Raw genomic sequence first — 19,475 nt, forward strand, 5'->3', positions numbered from 1 at the left:
CATGGTATTCTGAATGCTTATGGAGGGCAGGGTTGACCTTCTATGCAAAAAACCTGAGGCTAGTGTATGGCCTTCTAGATATCTTGCACTGTGTTGTACCAAAAGCCACAAGGCCATGTAAAGGGATGTTTGGCATTAAGATGCTGTGCACCTTAGAGGAGGAGAACATGTGTGCATAAGCAGCAGAAGAAGGAGATCTAAAACCTAATTTTCAAAACGTATAAACTTAAAAACAATAGGATAACACTACCCAATCCCGCTACCTCCCAATATTTCCATTTGTACAATGACAAAAGTCAATACTCCTTTTTCCAGGGGGAAGAGAAAGAAATTAAAGGGTTTCTATATTTTAAAAGTGCAAGTGCTACGTTAAATGATAACTCAGCAATTCAGCAAACACATATAGTATATAAATCAAAACAACACATTTTGTTCACCAGATACTAAACACTTGTTAAAACATTGCAAAACTACATAGAAATGACTAAACAAGGATGGTTTGGCAAACAATCCGTGCTATATTTATAAGTCATCAACCACCAAATATAGCTCTTTACCCATAATAACAACTTAACACCCACAATAAATTGCAAAGTAGCAATGATTCACATATCATAACTTACCAAAAAACAGACTCATCATACTTTTTATGACAAGATCCCCTTAATTTTCCCCAGGAGACACATACTGTAGTTAAATGTAGCATTGGATTTTTCCTGTGTGCTGTGGTTCTGATAATGAGATAGGGTTTCGATTTCTCTGTTATACCTCCATTTCTGTCCCACTGGCTTGTATGTGACATGCTACATATGCCCTGGTGTCCAATTATTTGGTCCCATAAGTTTATTGTGTTATGTATTATACATGTGTGGTTCCATGCCGAAAATACTCCCCATTTAAATCTGTAGGTCCCCAACAATCTGTGAATCTGGAGTTGGGGGAGGCAAAAACATGCAAACCCAGTTGCTGGAGAAATTGCTTCACATGAACACCTTTAGTCACAGAAGTTCTCATTCCTGCCTTTCCAGCATTGGAAATGTCAGATGCTGTTTCATTCATTATGGCTGGGTTGTGGAAATGTAAAGACATCAATAGGACATTCTGGGTAGCCAGAGATCTAGAGGTCTCAGTAGGGGTCTTCTTTGGAACTGTAAATACTAAATTAACAATGCATAATGAATATAAATATGCTATTCTATACGGTTATGCTGTGGACTTGGGGTGCAATTCAATTCCATGTTCTATTAGGTTTATTATAGTACAATGCTCAGCATAAATGAGTACACCCCAAAAGATTTGACAGAAAACCTTTACTTTCCTTCTAGAATCAACATTTTCTATGGGACACTATACTACAAAATACTCCCACAAATGCAGGCCATTGATTGCAAACAAGATTTGTTAATTTGCACACACAAAAAAGTATTTTTCCAAACAAATTCATTCAAGACCATGTTGCAAAAATGAATACACCCCAATGAAAGTCTGAGAAGCAAAGCCAAGAATTAAACTACAGGTGAGTCTAATTACTCATTAAACATGTGTCCAGCAGACAATTGATTATAAAAGGAGGTTACTTAACAAAGAAAACCTCTTCCCATTCTATACTGTCAGCAATGGCACCACATGGAAGAGAAATGCCACAAGACCTTAGAAAGAAAATAATTTCTTTACACAAGAAAGGTGAAGGCTAAAAGAAGATCAGCAAAATTTTACTTATCAGTCAAAATACTGGAGCAAAAGTGATACAAAAATGTAACAAAGATGGAACTGCAACCATTTCACAGGGCCGTCCAGGCCATCTGTGGAAGTTAAGACCTCAACAGAGACATCTTCTGATGAGAAGGGTTGAAGAAAATCGCTATGCAAGTTCACTGCAGTTAGCTAAAGAAGTAGAAAGCCAAACTGGGGTGATTGTTACAGCGTACACTGCAGAGGATGGGTGTTGTCCACAAAAGAACCCTCTCCTGAAGCCCATGCACAAAAAAGCCTGCCTAGAATTTTCCAGGGTCCATGCTGAAAAAGAAGACTACTTGGACTCTGTACTCTGAAGTGATGAGACCAAGATAATTGTTTTTGGAACTGATGGCTTCAAAACTGTATGTGGAAGGTGAAGACTACAAAGAAAAATGCATGTTGCCTACAGTAAAACATGGTGGTGGCAGTGTCCTTCTGTGGAGCTGCATGAGTGCTGCTAGTGTTGTGAAGCTGCATTTCATTGATGGTATCATGAATTCACACATGTACTGCTCTGTATTGAAGAAGATGCTACTATCACTCCATGCCCTTGTTGGTCGTGCACTTTTCCAACATGACAATCATCCAAAACACACATCTAAGGCCACTGCTGCATTTCTGAAGAAGAACAGAGTGAAAGTGATTCAGTGGCCAAGTATGTCTCCTGATCTGAACCCAACCGAACACCTATGGGGAATTCTGAAGAGACAAGTTGAGCATCACTCTCCATCCAGCGTCCAGGCTCGAAAAGAGGTAGTTCTTGATGAATGGAAAAAGATCGATGTTACAATATGTCGTCAACGTGTTCATTCAATGCCTAGAAGACTTGATGCTGTCCTTACAAATCATGAAAGTCATACAAAATACTAGTAGTTTTTGTTGTGGGGTGTATTTATTCTTGCACCAACTAATTTGAGTAAAACTGAAGATTTTGTAATCTAAATTATATTATTAACCTTACTTTCATGTAATGAGCTAAACAATAAATGTTCTATAAAACTCAGTTTTGTCAAAAGTTTGGAAATTGTTCTTGTCTTCATTGAGATATTGATTAAAATCTTATTTTTCAAAAGAGGTGTACTCATTTATGCTGAGCACTGTGTATTATGGTATATAGTGTTAGACTGCATGTTCGAGTCGAACGTAAATTCGACTCAGACATGGTCCATTCATGTGTTCGGTGAACACAGTAACGATATGGGCGTTTGGTGGGCTGTTTGCCCGCCATGACCCACAATGCCCTGCACCCAGTGCATTGTGATTGACCAAAGCAGTGCACCTGACCACAGGTCAGGTGCAATGCCTTGGCAAATCACAGGGTATGATGATGTCACAATGGGGCGTGGGCGAGCCCGCCCCCTTGTGACTTCATCACCCTATTTAAGAACTGTCATCGTGGCCCAGCTGTCGGACTGCGGGAGCCAGCGTCGAGGGCATAGCAGATTTTTTTTTTTTTTCGGGTCAGCGGTGGTGGCAGAAGTCCTGATTAATGTTGGATCTACTTTGGGGGACATTTTTTTAATTTTTATTTTTAATAAAGGACCTGTCAAATACTGTCTCCTGTCTTTTTTTACACTACACTTTTTTGGGGGTGAATGAATAGTGGTACCATGTACTGCATACTTATTCACATAGGGGGGCTGGGATCTGGGGGACCCCTTGTTAAAAGGGGCTTCCAGATTCCAATAAGCCCCCCACCCAAAGACCCCCACAACCACCGGCTCGGGTTGTGGGGAAGAGGCCCTTGTACCCATCAACATGAGGATAAGGTGCTTTGGGGGGGGAGCCCTCCGCCCCAAAACACCGCCCCATGTTGAAGGAATGTGCCTGGTATGGTTCGGGGAAGCGCTCGCTCATCCTCCCCTTTCCTGAGCTACCGGGCTGCATGCTCGGTTTAGGGTCTGGTATGGATTTTTGGGGGACCCCAACGCCTTTTTTGAAAAACATTTTGGCGTGGGGGTTTCCCTCAAAATCCATACCAGACCCGAAGGGCTTGGTATATATATTATTTTTGTAATCGTTGGGAAATGCCTGCAATTCTTTTGACATTCAGCTGTCAGTGGGGAACCCCACTGACAGCTGAAACATAAATGAATGTTTCACTACTAAAATACTGCATGACTTAACAATATAACTCACACAGTATTTCAGTAACTGAGCGGTATCTTACCGCATACTCAGCTGTGATAAGATACCACTCCGTAAATTGTCCCTGTGTGAAGTTTGCGGTCGTACTTTGGGTAGGTTTGAATGTTTGACGACAAACCGAAGAGGGGGGTGTTCAGCCAGTCACTAATGGTGTACTATATGGCATTATGATATATGTACTATATGCTATGAAGTATACATTATGTTTTACTATATGCTATGAAGTTTAGTTACACTGGTACAAAAACCTAAAGCCTGCAAATGGGCTTCTAACACTATAGTCCCAGCTATAAATTTTTCAGATGATGTGTTTTCCAATTGAATCAACAGAAATGCATGTAAAAGTACATTGACATGCACTGCCCTCCACTTTGCAGTGTATATAGAATGGTTAATTTAGCCTTAGCAGTACCTGGAAAACTCTGAAATTTGCCTTTAGTTTCTCCTGAAAAACAGACGTGCTCTTCTTAACAATTGTCTGTGCCTAGGCACTCCTATTCTGTAGTCTAAAAGCTGTATATCCTATTTGTGAGATCAACTAAAGCTGTCCATACACGGCTAAGATTTGGCAGATTCATGTTAAATTTGTATAAATGAAAATTTAGACATTTATTCAAAGCACCACCCTGCTCAACAAAAATCAATTTTTCAGTCAACTTTTGTTGATGGAGGCTGGTGGGAAAATTGTTGGTCGAGCACCGACAACATCCAGCCAGATTCCATCAGATGCAGTCCCTGTTTAGGTATTTAGCCTCCACAGATCCCACTGTCTGCTGAGTTCAATAGCCAACAGTGGGGATTACTTTATCCATGCTGTTTTGCATGGATGGAGGATTCTATTAGATTTCTCTTATTCAGTCCTTGGGCTGATCATAGAAGCTGCCTTCTGTATTCTTCACCTATAGCAGCCCCTTTCCCATAAGGCAGGCAGGCCTACCAGTACTCCATTGCCCCAGGACTTGTACACAATGCTATAGTGTCTGGCTACCACGCCGCAGCAGGTGCGAACTGCACACCGCAAACAGGTACTTGTAGTTGGCAGACATGCAGAGTGGTTCAATGGCCGTCCTGGTACAAGGCAGGCAAGGTTCAGAATAGTCAAGGTCAAATCCATAGTCAATGAGGCAGGCAAACTTCTGAGCGTAGTTGATATCCGATCCAAGGTCATCAACAAGGGAATCCAAGCTGAGCAAGGTAAACAAACAAGGAAAAAGGGAATTCCTGGTCGTCACCAGGGTCACCAGAACTAGTGTCTCCTTTGGGAGATTTCTCCTCTATTTTCTTTCTGGTGACAACCCAAAATTTGTAATTTTCTTTTACTTTCACTCAGTAACTACAGTAAACATTGAGAAGGTGAATCTCCGTAATGGGAGCACAGACAGACTTAAAAACCTGGCAGGTGTTCTAATATCTCTCCACTCTATCCAAAACTTAAAAAAAAGTTTTGCTTTTAGTTACACTGCAATGCCTCGTACACAGGATGAGAATATCGGACGAATGATCCTCTTTTTTTTTTCATGCTAATCTCATATTGAAAATGAAGTGGTTACTAAAGTTACGTATGACAGATTACAACTTCTGAAGTAATATGATGTGTTGTATTGTTTTGTAAGGTAGTCTTTCATTTATGAGCATATGTGGTCTTGCGCTTACGATTTTTTTTCGGACAAATACTGTTCTGATTAAACGAAAATAATACGATCTGGTATTGTACAAAAATGTTTTTTCGTGTTTGTCTCTTCGAATCACTTTGGATGAAAGCTGTGTACTACAATCAGATTATCGTACAATCACTTTGAAAGCGGTATTTTTTGGCCAATTTACCGATCATGTTTACCTGGCTTAAGACTTGCTCAGCAGGTCATGACAGGATGGCTTGCAGGTCACAAATGCATAATTATATCAGCTCTATAGATGAATTACTAAAAAATGGTCAAAAACACATTAGACATGTTTTGTACATGCATAAGGACCATATTCCATCTGCTTATATTTCCAGTTGTGGAAAGGTCAAAAATTCTCAAAGCAGCCGCTTATGTCATTCTGAATTGTAGTTGATTTCAGGCTTTGTCTTGCTCTGGTCCCCACTAACCTAGAATGTTTTTAGTTTTTTAATTTTATTTTTAGTGGTGCATTGATACATGCTAATTGGGGTTGAAATAGTGTTCGGTGCCTTGTCATACCTAATAATTGTGATTTACAATGAATGCATTTTTTTAAATTGCTCTGACTATTTAATTACTATTCTTGATTTAATGGTCTTGATGTCCTAAAAGCTAATAAGCTGTTTTCTTTGCAAGGAAATTTTCACTTAGCTTAAAGCGGAGCTCCACCCAAAAGGGGAAGTTCCGCTTTAAGGACTGCTCCCCCGCTCCCCATTAAGAATTGGCACCTTTAGGGGGCGGGGGGAGCGGGTACCCTAATTTGACAGGTACCCGCTCCCACTTCCGGTCTGATAGACTAGGCGATCGGAAGCGGAAGGTGTCCTCCCTCCCTCCCTCTCTGTAGTCTTTTGGGACACGTGACAGGTCCCAGAAGACTACAGGACCATTCATGAAGTGCAGCGCTAATAAACTTGCTACACTATGGAAAATATCTTTCTCCTAAGTGTTTATATGTCCTATCCTGATTCTAAAAGCCTGCTGTGTTGAAGACTGTGAAGAATTTGGGGTGAATCGGCTATTCTTAAGGTGGGAATACACGATCTGACGACCGAGACCAGCAGGGAATCTATGTATATGTATATAATTTCTGGAGAGATCTGAAAATGGCTGTCCACCAACGATCCCCATCCAACCTTACTAAGTTTATAAGATTTGCAAAGAAGAATGACAGAAAATCCTCCAATCCAGGTGTGCAATGCTTGTCGTGTCATACCGCCCACAGCAGCAAAGCCAGCCGGTGGTTGCAGTTGCTTTTAAGGGGTTAACATAATCAGTTCTTTCCCAGCTCATATCCTGAGGAGCTTAGATTCCCTGCTGGTCAGCAGCTCTGAGGAAAGGGACTTGTCCCCGAAACGCGTCAGTCATTTGACCGCATTTGGAACACCATGCTTGCCGTTGTGGCCATCTTCATAATGCACGTGCTTTTTAGATACATGCTTCGTCTGTGTGTGCGCCACCTGTTTATTCTTTATCTAGTGGCTGATCTCTCCGTCTGAGGAGGGCTGCACCCCTGAAGCATCTCCTTTCGGTTGTCGCTGTCCTGGTTCCCTTGGCTTTCCTTTGGCTGTGCATTTTTCTGAGGTGCTGGAGAGTACACGTTATCTGATACCTGTTGTATCTGTTGGATGATTCTGTATAATTTACCTTCCTCTTTTTAAAATCATATGTATAATTATAAATCAGGTTTGTATTAATAAATCATTGTAGTAGTATCTGTACATTATTTTGATACCTTAAAAATTCCTCTCATGTAATTTTGTCTGTGTATGGGTCGCCAAATCTGTGCACATAGATCACAGACTACTACACTCACTTCCTACAACTGGAAAAATGATATACTTTTATTACCTCTGCCATTCCAGTTTTGTCTCATTAAGCAATGTTCCTATTTAATCGAAAATGGCTACCATGACTTTCAAAATATTTGGAGGATTGGAAGTGTTTTGAGAGCAATGATTGCTTAGCTATCAATCATGAGATAACTGAGAAGCCCCGGTGTGGCTGAAGTGGTGATATTCAAACTTGTAGACATTGGCTGGCATCTACTGCACACTATCGAATGGATCCCTTTACATGCCATTTCTGGTGTGTGAAAATAGAAGTCACCATAAAATCCTAAACTATCCTAATATATAAAAGGTTTAAATGACTAAATTAGATTAAAATATAGATATAGCCTAGACCAGTCATTCTCAACTAGGGTTTTCTCCAAAAGTTGGTAGGGGTTCCTTAAGCTGTGGCTAATTGACCTCCTATATGATGGTGCAGGGCCAATACCACTTGGCAAACCCAGCAGAATGACCCAAATTATCTTGTTACATGTCTGTATAGGTGGTATTCCGACTACCGCTGTAAGGACTTCGTTTTTCACTGGCCACCATTATAAGGGGCATTTTTTATTGAGCCCGATGAATCAGTTTTATTAAATTTTCCCTGAGACCTACAAATTACATTAGGGGTCCTTTTTTCAGTTCCATTGTTGACATTATTGTAAGGAAGAATTATGAACAGGCTGGGTGACAGTAGAAAGGCTTCCAGATACATTAATTTAGACTAACATGAATGACGAAATCCTGTTAATTTATTTAATATTTATTTATTTCAGGTACTTATACAGCACTAGCAATTTATGCAGTGATATGTAATATATTGTACATTCAGTCCCTAACCCTCAAGGGGTGTACAATCTAAGGTCCCTAACTTACATTCATATACTAGGGCCAATTTAGACAGGATCCAATTAACCTAGCAGCATGTCTTTGAAGTGTGGGAGGAAACCAGAGTACCCAGAGAAAACCCATGCAGGCACAGGGAGAACATACAAACTCCAGGCAGGTGGTGCCATGGTTGGGATTTGAACCAACAACCCTAGTACTGCCAGGTGGAGGTGCTAAACATTAAGCCACTGTGCTTAGGCAACAAAAACTGGAAGCCAAGGTAAAAAGTAATTACAGTTGTTTTAGTTACTACATACAGCTGGCCAGATGATGAGCTTGAATTGTACTGTATGATGTGGGTTACAGGGTTTGGATCCTAAGACTAGCCATTGGACAGAATCAACATGTACTGCACACAAGAGGTTAACTCTGGATATGTGCAGGTCAGGCAGTAGGTCAGGTTACTAGCATTTATGTTGGGGATAATTCTGCCTACCCTGTTTCTAATTTTGAGAAAGAGAGAGAGAGGAAGAAGTTGAACTTATGCTGTGTGTTGCATCAGTGTACTACATGCACAGTGTTGAGTGTGTATCTCTAGCTGTGTGGGAGAAAAGGCTGACTTGCAGAAGTTAGGAAGGTCATTGGATGCAATCACTTTCCTCTCTGATCTCATGAGCTAAACTTCTACAAAGAACAGACTAACTTCATCCTGAACACTGCTGATGGGACACAGCAATAATCCTCTATACGGATGACTCTATGGCATGAATAGACAAAGGTAAGCCAGATCTCTTCATGGTTTATATTTCAAGTTCCATTCAGAACAATCTAGGATTCTCTTTGGGGACCATGAATCAATCAGTCATTTACTTGTTATCTCTCCATTCCCACAGTTTCTAGTACTTTAGGATGTATCTGCTAATGACAATTATACTGTGCACACCTGAAACCGCTAAACCCATATTCTTTTCATACAATACAATGATTTTCTGCACTGAAAAATAACACTTATGATTTTTAGTTAAATAAAAATTACTTGTTACTTGCGGATATCTTTAGCACAGCGAAAGCAAATAATTTCAAATAACCAAACAAGTAAAACAACTTAGTGATGATGTCATGCACAATAATTCGACCTGATACTTGGCATAGAAAGTAGTACACTGCAATCCAGAAGAAACCATGCATATTTTTAGTGCTTATTTTTACATGAAGCGTGTACAAAAAAAAAAGTTTGAATTGTAGTTTAACATCCCTTAATAAGTAAACTGGTAAAATTGAAGTGATGTGAAACATAAATATGCTGTGCAGTGTCATATATATCTTTTTCCATTGTAAGTGCATATAAAACAATTTACATCTGTGTAAATATAGCATAATAATAATAATAATAATCAATCATCATCATTATTATTTGTAATAATAATAATAATAATAATAATAAATATTATTATTAGTAATAGTATTGTTATTATTTATGAGAAGAAGAAATTCTACAACATTTTTTCCTCAACTGAACTGTCTTATTTAGCAATTGTTCCTTGCTAAGTATACATAAGTACATATGTCATGGTGCTATTATTATTTTTTATTGTTGTTAATATCAATATTATTTTTCTACTGCTTAAAACAAGTAATTTAGTATGCTGATATATGAAATAGGTATTACAAGCAATTATCTAAACCAAATATCTGTAGTTCATCCCTTCAAGCCTACGGTAAGAAGGCATATTATTACGTTGTCTCTTGTATGCCTTAGGTAAGAGTTATTACCTTGATGTAAGAAAACACACTGCATTTTCAAGGTTGTAAATAGTAAAAGAGCTGAAAGGGCATTTTAACTAAGATTCCCCCAAAAAAGTAATCTCAGTAGAAACAAAATGTCAGCTTTAGTCTTGGCATGCTTACTTGTGAAATCAAGAAACTGGAACAGCACATCAAATATTAACACAACATATTGTTCACCATCATTATGTTTGGGAGGATGTGGCATAGATCCTTTTTAATCTCCTCCATTGCATTATATTCAGGTATGCAGCGCTCCAAGTCAGATGCACAATAAGCTGTGCCTGCTTGAGAAAGGCTGTACTTTCAAGCGAAACCTCCTTAGAGATCAAATCACCTGTCAATGAGTCTTCTCAGGTTGTCTTTTTTTTTTTGCCAATCTGTAGTTCTTGCATCCATTGCTATCCATATAACAATTTGATCAATGGAATCTCTTGTGTTCTTTTTATAGCATTAAACTTAGTTCAAGCTAAAGACTTTCGGATTTGATTGAGTTCAATTCAATGCATTTTATTGAAATAAATGTATTAAATTCTTGGCTTGCATGAAACCGTGTGGAAACATGTAACTTTCATTTCTGTTTGCCTCTTGAAAACATCATTTTTTTTATTTGAGTAAGTAGAGCAAAAATCTATAAGAAAATAAATACATTGAAGTGCATATGGCCCCTTCTATCCCCTTCCTATGATTTTGACAGAGAAGTAATCAGCAGATTCTTTTTTCATCCTGTGAGTCAGTGGTCGTGTACAGAAGAGTCCAGTCACATACTGGTGAGTATGTGCATGACTACTGATATAAAGTCCTGAGTACTGACACTATTGCGTAGATCATCAGATTGCCACAAAAAAAGGGCTGGGTGTGTGTCTAAACTAAACTAGTTATTGTAGAAATAAATGACTACTTATAACATTGTGCGATGTTGATCTAAGGCATCCAGTCTCAACAAGGGTTGCTCCAGGGGTGGCTAGAGGTTCCTTGAGCTGTGACTGACCTCCTTTCTGATTGTGCTTGCATAGATTCAACCCCAACTCCACGTGGCAGAGCCAGTGGCATGACTCCAAGGGTGTCATTCTAGCCACATTGGTAAGGGGGGCATTCTTCCCACTTACCAGCACTAAAGTAAGGGGCATGTTCCCAATGACCCCAGTAGACTAATCTATGAGCTGAATATTATTTCAAGGGTTCCTCTGGGGTAAAAAGGTTGAGAAAGTCTGATCTAAGGAGTTTCCCCATTGCCTTTTGGGAGTAGGAAGAATCTTTTTTTGGTAGAGCAAATTGGACCACACTTTATAGTTTATCAAGAAGGCAAAAACTAGAAGGATTTTGTCTTCTGGATAAGTTGCGGGTTCAGGTTTTTGAGGATGTAAGGTGGGTTGATGTGTCTTTTTAAACCTATCTATGTATTCATGTAACCACTGCTACAAGACTGCAACAACATTTGCAAAATTCAGTTCATATTTCCCAGAATTAACTCATTGGATAAACAGGTCACACAGCATACAAACCTTAGTTCTCATTTTTCATCTGAAACTACAATATCCAGTATTGTTAATGTTGAAGTGTTCAGCATAAATGATTACACCACTTTTGAAAAGTGAGATTTTAATCAATATCTCAATGAACACAAGAACAGCTACAAAATTTTGACAAAACTGAGTTTTATAGAACATTTGTTTGGCTCATTACATGAAATTAAGGTTAATAACATGATTTAGATTACAAAATCTTCAGTTTTACTCAAATTAGTTGATGCAAAAATGAATCCACCCCACAACAAAAACTACTACATCTAGTATTTTGTATGACCTCCATGATTTGTAAGGACAGCACCAAGCCTTCTAGGCATGGATTGAACAAGTTGGCGACATTAGGAAACATTAGTCTTTTTCTATTCTTCAAGAACGACCTCTTTTAGAGCCTGGATGCTGGATGGAGAGTGTTGCTCAACTTGTCTCTTCAGAATTCCCCATAGGTGTTCGGTTGGGTTCAGATCAGGAGACATACTTGGCCACTGAATCACTTCACCCTGTTCTTCAGAAATGCAACAGTGGCCTTAGATGTGTTTTGGATCATTGTCATGCTGAAAAAGTGCATGATGACCAAGGGCATGGAGTGACGGTAGCATATTCTTCTTCAATATAGAGCAGTACATGTGTGAATTCAAGATACCATCAATGAAATGCAGCTCCCTGACACCAGCAGCACTCATGCAGCTCCACAGAAGGACACTGCCACCAACGTGTTTCACTGTAGGCACCATGCATTTTTCTTTGTACTCCTCACCCTTGCAACGTAATACAGTTGGTTCAGTAGCTGTTTATCGTTAGTAAATTCACTGTAGATATAAAAAGTGCAGCACTAAAAAATGACATACATAAATCAATTAAATCTTGAACAATAAAATGTACACAGTGCTCATGTATTACACCAAATAGAACAGTCTTAATATTCGTGAAAAAACATGCAGGCTTGACTCAAGAAGGTCAGTAATTTCAAGAGGTGACTTTCAATAGCGTAGATATTAAATAATCCTTGTGACATGACTCCGTGCATCTAGTTATGAAATACGCACTCACCAGAAGCACATAGAACATGTGCATTACACCATCAAATCTCCGTCAGGTCCCCTTTAAATGGATACAGGCAGCTAACCAGGAGCAAGGATCACAGGTTCGGACACCAATCTCCCATGCAGCTCTCCCTCCTCTGGGGGTCTCCAAGAGTAATTGGCTCAAAGCCAAGTTATATATAAAAAGATTTGTATAGTGTAGTACTTTTCAAAAATTTAATTTATTAGCATTGAATGTTCTAAAAACAGTACTGCCAAAATCTTAGAAGTGTAGACAATAAAATACTATAAAAAGCACGTGCAGCAGTAACAAAACATTATGGCTTTGTCAGCCAATATCCTAGATGGCCGCCAGACCTCTGTTCGGCTCCGGCGTCGTTCCTCCTTAACCACCTCCCGTCCGGCCGTTGCATATAAACGGCCGGACGGTGGCACTGCAGGGTCGGGTGGCCGTCTATAAACGGCCTCCCCGGACCCTGCTTGTGCGCGCTCCCTGGGAGCGCGCAGCACCGCGATCCGGTGCCCGCTGTGTCCTCTTGTGTGACTCTTTTTAACCTCTTGCCGTCCGCCTGCTGTTTATAAACGGCAGGGCGGTGGCAGTGCAGGGGCGGGTTGTCGTTCATAAACGGCACCCACCTTTTCTAGCTGTGCGCGCTCCTTGGGAGCGCGCAGCACCGCGATCCTGTGCCCACTGTGTCCTCCGGACACAGTGAAACACCGATCGTTGGACGGGACCTCTGTACAAGGTCCCAATCATGTGATCACTGATTGGCCAATCAGTGATCACATGCAAAGTAGTAAGAAAGATGTCACTTGTGACATCATTGCTTACTACGTGTGAAATCTGTGAATGATCACAGAGGTCACATGGTACAAGGCTATTCACAAAAGCCTTGTACCATGTGACAAGCTGTGACCAATCACAGCTCACTCAGTACTTCTCAATGAGTGCAAGAATGCAGCCAGAGAGAAAGAGAAATGATTGCTTTTACATCCTATATGGGTGTAAAAGCAATCAGTGTAAAAAAAAAAAAAAAAAATCTTCATCACCCCCCACAAGTAGTACAGTGTCACCATGGTGACACTGTACTGCTAGGGTGACAGTATGTAAAAAAAAAAAAAAAAAAAAAAAAAATAATATAAAAAAATAAAATAAAAAAATGTTTAAAAATTATAATTTTTGCTTATAAACTAATATGGATTTTTTTTTTACTAAAAAGATAATGGAATAAATTTTGGCTAAGATTTATGATGAAATATTATTTATTTGCAAAATTTTATAAAAAAAACACTGTTTTTCAAAATTTTTGGACATTTTCATTTACATAGCAAAAAAAATACAAATCCCAGTGGTGAATAAATACCACCAAAATGAGGCTTTATCTGTCTCAAAAAAATGGTAAAAAATTCATTTGGGTACAGTGTTGCATGACCGCGCAATTGTCATTCAAAGTGTGATAGCGCTAAAAGCTGAAAATTGCCCTGGTCAGGAAGGGGGGGGGGGGGGGGGGAAAGTGTCTGGTCTGGAAGTGGTTAAAATTCACTGTGAGTGAACAGACTGATCTACGAGATATGTGGACATTTGACTTTGAGTACTGGTTGCAGGAAAATGATTAATAAACATCTCTGGATATTCAGCAGCAGTAAATAATTATTAATTTATTACAGTTACTTATATAGCAGAGCTATTTAGACTATTTTGCACAATAGGCAACACCAGCTACTTGTGCCCCCCCCCCCAAAAAAAAAAATTTTTTTTAAATTTTTATAAACTGCAAAATTTCTTTAAATTTGCAAAAATAAGTTCCATAGGATAGCTCTGACAAAACTCCCCAGGTAATGGGGGAGATAAAACGCTGTGACAGCAGGCAGCCCAGTGCACGCACACACACAGAACACCTGAACTGAGCGATCATACACAGTGACAGATCCGACACAACACACCAACACTGACACAGATCAGCAGGCCCAGCAGGCACTAGAAGAGCAGGCTGTGGGATTGTGATGATGTCATCACTCATTGACTCATTGCACATGTGATGGATGGCCGGCCAGGTCACACTCACACAGACACGAAACATCAGAGTCAGACATTATCTTCCTCTCCAAGCACATCTCCACCTCCGCTGATGTATGGGAAGAGAAGGGCTGGAACTCCCCACTGATCAGCAGCCACCAGCTGGCTTGTATAAGGAACCGAGTCTGAGAGGAACACTCAAAGGAGTGGCAGCTCAGCTGCTACACTGGCCCCAGCCACCTGGCATCTTCCTCTGTCCTTTCTTCCTCCCATCTGCCATCCCTCCCCTCAACTAAAGGATAATTCATGATGTGGTAGCATCCCACACAAAGAGAGTACTGGCCTGTGCTGTGCCAAGGCGCCCCCTAGGTGTCTATGCGCCCTAGGCGGCTGCCTAGTTTGCCTAGTGGAAGCACCAGCCCCGCATGGGACCATACCGAAGGCACAGCACTGAAAAATGACAGCAGTGGATACAAGAAAGTGGTACTCTGACCTAAAAACACGATCGAACATAAAGAGTTTCTGTTACCATAGCATGAACATGGGTTTAACATCATTTTATGGTAGTTCACTTTGACGTTTATATTTAATAATATACAAACTTTAACAAAAAGATTAATAGATATATTTATTTGGAAATTTGTAAGCATAATTTTATACACTGAAAAATGGACAGATCCATGGCTATCAATCCTATGTGTTTGATATGAAAACCAAGCCCCTTACAATCCATGTTTGTCTTTAGACCAAATGCAAGAGAAATGGTTACAGTGGGCAGGGAAGTCTTTATGAATTGCCATGGTGTGTTGCTCTGTACTACTACAAATGCCAGTATAAGATATTTCACCAACTTATGCCCCCCCTCCCCCCACCCTCATATTTTCCAGTTGTACAGCACAAAATAAAGTATATTTGTACTTGCATAAGCACAGTTAAAGGCTCACTTGAAATGTATGTCCTGCTGCTGGAACTTGTGGGAAGGAGAGCAGCTGACATGTTTGCACAATCTATTTTCTTCTACTGATTGCCAGTGTGTTTAGTTTTCTGTAAGCTGTAATTGTATGTACTGGCCAAAGGATAACATTATTATTTAAAGGCCAACTGTACCATCAATATAGAGCAAGGACATAGACGGTGCAAATTTAGTGGTTGCAGGAAGGAAATTTGCTCGATTGTAAGTATAACTGGGAGAAAAAAACAAAACCCCACTTCTCTTTTAAATGTGGTGGCTGCAGTAGTTTTCCTTTATTTTCTTTTATCAGACCAGTACATTTGTTATTATTCAACTTCCTTTAACAGAACAAGCTGTAACTGAAAAAGTGTCACTTAAAGGGTTGAAGAAAAACCATTTACCACTGACAGGGGTGCTTACAATGTTTAAATTTTATTCATTTATGTAAAACCTTTATCCCGTTAGAAAAAAAAACACAACTGTTGTTGTAACTGCAAAAAAAAGATTTAGGTAGATTTTGGCGTTAATTTGTTAATCAAATCCACCTAAATGTGCTAGAACATCTAAAACTACTCTCCTAGTACTGCTAATACATCTAAAACTACTCTCTTAATCTGCTAGTACATCTAAAACTACTCTCTTAACCTCCCTGGCGGTATTCCCGAGTGTAGCTCGGGGTAAAGTTTCAGTAGCAAAAGCGGTAACCCCGAGCTACACTCGGGCTTACCATGCGGCGTTGCTCAGGGAGTCCCTGCAGCGCTTACTTTGTCCTTCGCTCCCGCGATGCGTCTCCTGCAGCGCCCCCAGCCATCTCCTCCGGCCGATGGCGGCATCTGGCTTCCGTGTTCTGGTCCCTGTGACGTCGGGACGTATGGGCGCCGGAACCGGCGGCAAATTTGAAAAGTTTAAAAAAATGAAATTTTTTTTAAAAGGATTATTTCATAGCAAAACATTCCTGTATCAAAGCATTTCACATACATTTTGTCCCTACTGCTTTGTCCTGTGCCCTGCCTGCATTTTGACTGTTCTTTCTGCCTGGAAACTTAGAAAAGTCCATGGCGTCCAAAAAGCGTCCCTTTAGGTCAAAAGCGGTTTTAGACCGGCTAGAGAACAGCGATAGTAAATCAGAACCACTTGCAGAATTGACTAATAATGATTCGTGGGGAAATGTGTCATCAGACACTGAAAACGATTTTGCGACTTTGCTCAGTGATGTGCGAACTTGGCGCTATATTTCAAATTTCAGTGTTTTTGGTTTGATTATATTATTGAATTAAATGTATTATTATTATATTATTATTTTTTATGAGTATTTATTAAATTATAATTTATGATTTCGTGTTTCAAGTTTTATCCTACCTGGGATGTTTACTAGACTCTTGTTCGGACAGATTTCAGGGAGTTATTCCTAAATTACAGGCTTACAATAAAAAAAATACATATTTCCATGCAAAAAAATGGTACCGCTTTCAGCACCAAAAATCTGAAATAATCAGACCGCTAGGGAGGTTAATCTGCTAGTACATTTTAAACTACTCTCCCCCCAGATTGACAGTGCCACTGTTCAAGGGTGGCTCCATTGCTCCTTCATAGAGTGGAGACCCTAAGACAAGAAATGTTTTACTTGCCCAGTCACCAGGTGGAAAGAAAAGGAAAAAAGTTTAAAAAAATGCAGCCAGCACATCAACTGGTAAGCTTAAATATATAAAATGTTTGTTTTTGGGTTTAGATACACTTTAGGCCAGGGGTCGGCAACCTCCAACACTAGTGCCGGAGGTGGCAGGTGACAGCATCAAGGACAGCACCCAAGGGGAGTCCTGGAAGACCCACCTCCCATACAATAAAGCTGGCCAGTGGCTGCATACAGAAGAAGCAACGCGGCTGGTCCTCACCCCCCTCCTTTCCTGGTGGGTTTGGTTCCTACATTGCTTTCTCCACACTGAAGCTGTGTTGAGTCCGGTTCTCCAGGCTGCTTGTTCTCACTTTGAAAGTATAATTATATTCAGTATTTTTCCTCCTCTGCGGTACAGCAATCTTTTTTTAGCCTGAGCCGGCTCATGGCCAGGCTTTTACTATCGGTGTACCTGCCCTCCCTCCAAACATTTCTCTCCCTCACCATCCATGCCCCTGGCTCAGCTTGGAGGGGATATAGCCAGAGAGATTTATCTTCAAATGAACCCCTTTCACAACAATCCTTTATGAGTAACAAGTGCAGGAATTGGGGTGGGCTGAGGTGTGAAAGTACATTAATTAGGTGATCAGAGGTGTGAAGATGCAGGAATGGAGGTGATCTGAGCTGTGAAAGTGCAGGATTTAGGGTGAGATGAAGTCTGAAGGTGCAGTAATGGGGGTGATATGAGCTGTAAGGGTGCAGGAATTGGAGATGATCAGAGGTGTAAAGGTGCAGGTATTTGGGTGATCTGAGATGGGAAAATGCAGGAATCAGGACTAATCTGAGGCCTGAAGGAACAGGAATTGGGGCTGGTCAAGGTTGTAAAAATTCAGGAATTGGGGTGATCTGAGGTGTGAATGTGCAGGAATTGGGGCTGATCTGAGGTGTGAAAGTGCATTAATTAGGTGATAAGAGGTGTGAAGATGCAGGAATGGAGGTAATCTGAGCTGTGAAGGATTTGGGGTGAGATGAAGTGTGAAGGTGCAGTAATTGGGGTGATATGAGCTGTAACGGTGCAGGAATTGGAGATGATCAGAGGTGTAAAGGTGCAGGTATTTGGGTGATCTGAGATGGGAAAATGCAGGAATCTGGACTAATCTAAGGCCTGAAGGAACAGGAATTGGGGCTGATCTGAGGTCTGGAGGTGCAGGAATTGGGTGAGCTGAAGGGCAAAGGTGCAGGAATTGGGGTGGTATGAGCTGTAAGGTTGCAAGAATTGAAGATGATCCAAAGTGTAAAGTTATTTGTGTGCTCTGAGGTGTGAAAATACTGGTACTGGGGTCTGAAAAAACAGTAATTGGGGCTGATCTGGGTTGTAAAAATGCAGGAATTGGGATAAACTGAGGTGTAAAGGTGCAGATATTGAGACTGTCCTGAGCTGTGACGGTGCAGATATTTGGACTGACCTGAGATGTGAAGGTGCAGATATTGGGACTGACCTGAAGTGTGATGGTGCACAAATTGGGGCTGATCTGATGCTTGGAGGTGCAAGAATTGGGGATGATCTGAGGTCTGGAGGTGCAGGAATTAGGGTCATCTGAGGTGTGAAGGTGCAGAAATTGTGATCAGAGTTCTGGGGGTTCAGGAATTGGGGCTGATCTGAGGCCTGAAGGCACAAACATTGTCGCTGGGGACTGAGGTGTGAAGTTGCAGTAATTGGGGTGAGCTGAGGTGTGGAGGTGCAGAAACTGGGACTGATCTGAGGCCCAGAGATGCAAGAAGTGGGACTGATCTAAGGTGTGAAGGTGCAGGATTTGGGGCCGATCTGAGGTGTGAAGGTGCAGGAATTGGGGCTGATCTGAGGTGTGAAGGTGCAGGATTTGGGGCCGATCTGAGGTGTGAAGGTGCAGGAATTGGGGCTGATCTGAGGTGTGAAGGTGCAGGATTTGGGGCCGATCTGAGGTGTGAAGGTGCAGGAATTGGGGCTGATCTGAGGTGTGAAGGTGCAGGATTTGGGGCCGATCTGAGGTGTGAAGGTGCAGGACTTGGGGCTGATCTGGTTTGTGAAAACACAGGAATTGGGATGATCTGGAATGTAAAAGTACAGACATTGGGGTGATCTGACGGGTGAAGGCACAGGCATTGGTATGAGCTGAGATGTGAAGGTGCCGAAATTTGGGTGATCTGAGGTCTGAAGGTTGAGGAATTGGGGTGATCTGATGTTGGAATGTGCAGGAATTGGAGCTAATCTGAAATGTAGAGATGAAGGAATTGGGGCTGATCTGAGGCCTGAGGAAATAGGAATTGGGGCTCTCTGGGGGGTAAAAGTGCAGA

The 19,475-nt window shown here is 40.9% G+C and overlaps 1 protein-coding gene across 1 annotated transcript in view; it reads left to right on the forward strand.

The window, feature by feature from the left end:
• The first annotated feature begins 8,862 nt into the window (after positions 1-8,862).
• LOC149454213 (aminopeptidase N-like) overlaps positions 8,863-19,475 on the forward strand; it is a 108,616-nt gene continuing 98,003 nt past the window's right edge. Inside the window, exon 1 of the mRNA XM_089687617.1 lies at positions 8,863-8,984. The gene's annotated coding sequence lies outside the window, so the exon portion shown is untranslated. The remainder of the gene's footprint in view (positions 8,985-19,475) is intronic.

The sequence above is a fragment of the Staurois parvus genome, unplaced genomic scaffold (assembly GCF_062004578.1).
Source record: "Staurois parvus isolate SC_StPar_1 unplaced genomic scaffold, SC_StPar_1.0 ptg000432l, whole genome shotgun sequence".
NCBI classification, from domain to species: domain Eukaryota; kingdom Metazoa; phylum Chordata; class Amphibia; order Anura; family Ranidae; genus Staurois; species Staurois parvus.